Here is a 6,155-nt window from a genome sequence, read left to right on the forward strand (position 1 = left end):
GCATTGTTTGCCCTAAAAGTCGCGGCTGGCTCCCGCGACGCTCTGGCTGCGGTGGAACACTGGATTTTCCTCTCCTGTATAGTATCTCTTCAGGCCAAGAACAGAATGTTTGCCACGTGGCTGTCTAGAGTGGTTTTGTGTGTGTGTGTGTGTGTGTGTTTGTCTGTGGAATTCCCTTATGCAAACATAATCAGACAGACAGACAGACAGTAAGTAGCATAGTTACACGCACGCTCTCACACACTCCCCCTTGTAGTATTATCCAGGAACGGGAGTAGCGGCAGAAGCAGCAGGATAATATGATACATTTCCATAATTCACCCAGCAGTTCGCCAAGCGGTCTGCTGCAGTTGCTCCAAAGCACAGTAGCAGTGTGTGGCAAATAAAATTGCATTCAATATTTCTTCCCGTTTTGCTCTCCTTGTTGATGAGATTTTTTCCCCTGGCACGAGGCTGCTGCACCGCCGCGCTAAAATTGTTTTCCTTGCATTATATTCATGGCTCCGCTGCTGTCTGCTTTCTGCTGCACTGCCGCACTGGCCTTAAACTGTGTGCTGCTTCTATTATTTCAAGTATGCTGCCGCAAAATAATGGTCCTGAGAAGGAGAAACGCAGACGAATATCAGATGGAAACACCATTTTCACGCCATAAAAGGTTGTGTCGTCTTCTGGTTTTTACATTTGTGTATTCATTTAATTATATATGAAAACTGTTTAACCATTCCAATTGAAATCATCCATCCTTCAGTTTGTTGTGCAACGCAATACTTATAAAATGTTTTATTTCATATTAAACGCGCCCGTCGAAAAGTATGCAATGCCCTTTGGCAGCACTATTTAATGGCAAGTCATTCTTTGCTGCATACTTTTGTGCGTCGTTTCCGCTTTATCTTGCTCGCTCTAGTGCTCTCACTCTCCTTGTTCTCTCTGGCTCTCATATATTCCGTACGCCATGCCAACCAAGGCCCGTGCGTGGGAGTGTGGGTGGAGAGTTACGTCATCAACTGGCATGTGGGCAATCTTTAAATATTTATTTCTCCCTGTTTGCGTACACAGCAGCCGGGAGAAGATAGCATGCCAATACATTGAGCCGTTTTCCCTTTAAACAATGCGAAATTTTCATCAATGAAATGCTTGGACCGCCTTTTAGTTAAATCGAAGCAAAGAAACAAAGCTGTGTTGGTGTCTGTGTTGGCGCAATCCCTACCAACCGCAGCCACAACAGGCCAAAACTGGAGCAGGAAGGAGAACAGGAGCAGAAGGAGCAGCAGCATCAAACAGCAATCCTTGCGGTAAAATAAATTTTGTGCAACTCATGACAGCTCCAGCAGCGCAGCTGGGTCTGAGGTGTCCGGGAGAGCTGTGGGACCAGTGGATGGGAGCGGAGCGTACGTGCCGAGATACAAAACTTGCCAAAAGGATTAGGAAGTCGAGGGCAGAGGATGTAACCCCACCTCAACCCCATCCTGCGACGCACGTTCCAACCTCTCAAAGGGTTTAAAAGGCAATCAAATTTAATTGTTTTGCGGTTAGCCGCAACAGTACTTCATCTTCTCCATTTTCTCCACAAGTCTGTCCCACTCCCTGGTCAGCGTTTCACAGTTGAAATGTCAAAGAAGCTAAGCAGAAATACATGTTTGTGTATTTTTAAATTTGATGATAGCCGAGTGCCCAGCTGCCGCGCAGAAATGTCAATTAAATGTATTTACAAGTGATGCGAACCAGGCGGAACAACACTCACTACGCTGACGCCACGAAATCAGGTCCAATCGGATCCAAATTGGCCAGAGTCTGGGTATAAATAGGACTCACCTGTGCATTTGTTTACGCGACCAGTCAGTTAGACGTAAACAAGTCTCGCCGGAAGTGGGCCAAACATCGCTCTCAGCATCATCTAATCAGCATGAATGTTCATGTATTTGTTTAGGAGAGGCACCAGTCTTCGGTCTTCAACTGATTAATCATCGCATCTCATCAGCGGCATTGTCATTGTTCCACTTTGACACAAGTTCAAGCGGCAAGGCCTGCGACTATAAATTCTCACTTTCCGCCACTCTCTAACATTGATCTCCGGTTGTCAACGAGCCGTGTAAAGGCCAAATGCCGCTTATTTTTAATAATAAATAAAAACCATCTCCACGCAGAGATATACATACATACTTGTGCATACATATATTTGGGAAATGTCATAAAATGTGGCGCCAGCCACGGCAGAAGCGACAGTCAACGACACCACAACGACCTTAGAAGCAGCTTCGACATATCAAGAGCCAAGTCAGAAAAGAGCCAGAAATACTTACCACATAGCGGATAATTAAGGCGAACTATGTTTTGTACGAATTAAATAATTTATACCGCCATTTGTCTACGCATTCTGCACATTTTCCATTAATGACCCAGAAAATAGAACTGCCTCAAGCTCAAGCAGCTGAAAAATGGAATGTCTAAAAGCACAGAGATGAAAGGCAAGCTAATTGATTTGGAAGGATGGCTAAATGCTAGACTGCTCGATCGCAGCTAGCAATCCGCGATCGTTCTGTCTGTGTGTGGGTGGAATGTGCAGAGCAAGGTCGATTGCTACAAGAGAAAGCGGAATCCCAGTGGGAAATCGAATCATATAAACAATGTCTGCATATGTTTATTAAAGGATCGATGCGGTATCTTACTTTATCAGTTGTTACAAGATCAAGTACCTCGATCTACAAGATCCATCACCACTGTAAGGCCACCAACTACTGTGCCATTTCTCCTAATAGAAACACGGCATTTGTTCAAACCTCGGTTGATAAATATTGACCAGCTTTCAACATTGAGGTCAACATTCTTCACGTAGTATTCACCCTTTCGGAACGGACACTTGTCGTCGCCTTTGGGCATGTTCGAGTCAAGCAGGGATGGCTCGAAATACGACGCAAAAATGGTCTTCATAAAGTGGCAGGGCTTGTGGCGTAAACTGATATTATTTGGTGTCCAATTTCCGTTCTTAAATGTCCAGATATCTATCCATATTTCATAGTCCTCGTTGAGATCAACATGGTGGATTATCGTTCCATTTACCAACCGCTGGCGTCCCACCAGCTTTAGGTTATATTCAAATAATGTTTCTTCGTCTCCATGAACGGTCTCCATCGATTCGAACCTCCCTTTGTAGGTGCTTTGTGCTGTAAAGTACTGGCAGGCAATAGGGCTTAGCTTCGTATTTATATACTATAAATTTGTATCTACCAATGTGGGCAAGAGCACAAGAGCCTTTAGCCAGAACGAGAACATCTCTTGATAGGTTTGAAAATAATGATCTACAACTTTCAATACTTCTTTCGGTGTCTCTTTTTATACAAATCTCCACGGGGAACTAAGGTAGCATGTTCTGCGCTCATTAACATGGTTTTTGTGTATCACATCTGATAGATTCTAGATTAAAATTGATGGTATCGGAGTAATGGTGTGACTGTACTTACAACCCGACATTTGATTTAGAAAACAAACGCGGATATAGTACTCCGAACCAAATTGTTGCGCATTATTTATTCCCTGTAGCTAAAGAGAAGAGCAGGGTCATGCAGATATTTTAAAAACGAATACTCTTGAGACTTAAGTCTTAGTTTGGATATATAAAAAGCACTGATGAACATTTACATGTCTAGTCATTTTTTGTTACAATTACAATTTTAATTGCCATAAAAAGAGTAGTTTTTCGATCATGTCATCAGATTTAGATTAAAATTATAATTGTGCTCAACATTCTGCATCTGGCAAGCAACAACCTGTGGCAATAACCCCGAGCTCTTTGCTCGCCTGCCTGCCTGCCTGCCTGCCTCTCCTCATGTACGGCCACCGCCACTCCCATTAGCTCCCACATTCCCAGCAAATTGGGGCTAATGGACCAATGCTGTGTTGCAGTTGGAATAGAATGAGGCTGTATGCCGGTTCCTGGCTGCTGATGCTGCTGTCTGCTGGCTTCTGGCCTCTCCCGGCCGGACAACATGGTTTATTATTAGCCCGCAAAGAAGTTTAGCGAGGTAAACACACAGACTTCATGTTGCGCCTGCATCCGTGGTAAAACTCGGCGGAAAACGGGAAAAATTATTTCGAAAATTGTGCTCGGAGGCAACAAAACGTAACGAAAATAGCGCACAACGAGGCGTTGTCAGAGGCGGACAATGCCGAGAGCCCAAAGTTTTCCCCGAAACTTGATTGAAATTGAAAAATATTTTCGAACGTGCCGAAACAGTTGCGCGTGCAATGAGCGAGCGGAGAGACGGGTCGAGTCGGATCGGGCATCGTGCATCGTGCATCAGACATCGGAGTGCCACAATTTGTCAAAATATTCCCCGAAAAAACTGGGAATTCGCAGTGATGTGTAAACATTTATAAGGTGAAAAGCGTGCAAGCAGAGCCAAAAATAAAAAAGAATATTTTCAAACAATACAGAATTCAGCAGCAGACGGGGGAGGGCTAAACGATTCCGTGAACACTAAATAACAAACAGACTTTGCGTCCCACCAGAGACAGAGGATGATCTGGGGTACAGGCCATTCCTGAATGCAGCTGCCACTGGCGTGGCAAGGTGTGCAGGCGGAAGAGCAACAACAATAGTCCCGGCAACAGCAACAGCCACAGCGACAGCAATGACAACGACAACCAAAGCAACTGCAAATCAAACGAAACAAAGCAAAACATTTGTCTCTAACAATTAACAGCACTTTGGATGCCCTTTCCAGAGCAGAGCATATAGGATTCTTTTGGGGACTCTGTAAACTAAAATAAGAATGATTCAGGACTAGTGCTTTTGGGTATTGCAACAACACTTACACTTGGTATTCCTTACAGAATACCATATGTGTATTTTCCTCAACTGCAGTCAAAAGTTGATGCAGCCCGAGTTAGGGTACAATCTAAAAACAAAACGTGCCTGCCGCCATTTTCCATTGGAGTGAATAACGCACGCGAAGAGACCGCCAGCAGCGTTAGGCGCATTTATAGGATTTGCATTATTCGAGGCAAAGCCGTGAGCGGAAGCGGTCAGCGGGCGCCGTGACATCAAAGCAGACAGCACTTGGGAGCCAGTCCAGTTCCAGGTGCAAGTACAGGTCCAGCATAGCCATTCAGTCCATGCCCAAAATCAAAACGCAGCTTAGTTCGGCAGCCAGTCTGTTTGCTTTGGACTCTGGCTGAAAACTTTAAGGCCAGCTTTGGTTCGGGAATGGACTTGCATGGGATGCGATGGTAAGGGAAGGTGGTTTACACCGAATCCGGCGCCAGACCACACCATTGTCGGGGCACGTTCGCATCAAGTGGCACTGCCCTGGGGGGCCTGGCCTGGGAGGCGTTTTGTTTATTTGCTTTTGCTGCCTGCTGGCTTAACGTGCGGCAGCTGACCAGCGGAGGGGGAATTAAGTGGACCGAGGATAGTAGAATAGGTGGAGTGGCAAGTTGTATGGCTGCAGCTGCCAGCGGCGCGTATAAGTAATTTTATGGCCAAGGCTTCGGTTTGTACGTTTTCGGCATTTTTAAAGCCATTTAAGTTCTTCCCCCGCCACACTCCATCCACAGACCAATTAGACAGTCGGGCTGACTGCCCGACAGCCGAATCAGTGCACCCCTCTCCGAACCTTCTTCTTATGCAGTTCTGCCCATGACGCATGGCCTTTTATAACGTCGTTGTCGTTGTCGTCGCGTCCGGCTGTAAGACTCTCTTCCGTTTGATAAGATACGGCTCAGCGAACACGGCCACGAGCATGGAGCGGAGGAGGCGTGTCTGCTTATCAGACACGCTGTGCCGGTAACCCATATAAAAATAGAAGAGAGTAATTTAATAACCAGTGTTTGCCTAGCAAGTATTTATAGTTCACACATTCCCAGAATTTATACATTTGTTTCTGGAATGCTTTTGAGATTAGACAGAGATCAGGGAATGCGAGAGCAAATAGATTTATTAGGTAAGATTTATAATGGTTCCGAGTATAATAATAAAGTTGAATGGAAGTGCTATGAAGTGCTATAATTCCAACTCGTTTGCCAGACTTGCACCCAGCGATAGGCTTTGTTTTTCTCTAACAAGATTTACGGGTATTGCCCTTCATATCAGTCAGGTCCCAGTATCAGCGATGGTCGACTATGTGATTGTGTGATGCAACGAGCAGTTAATCGCCGCA

Source organism: Drosophila miranda, chromosome 3 (genome assembly GCF_003369915.1).
Source record: "Drosophila miranda strain MSH22 chromosome 3, D.miranda_PacBio2.1, whole genome shotgun sequence".
Lineage (NCBI taxonomy): Eukaryota > Metazoa > Arthropoda > Insecta > Diptera > Drosophilidae > Drosophila > Drosophila miranda.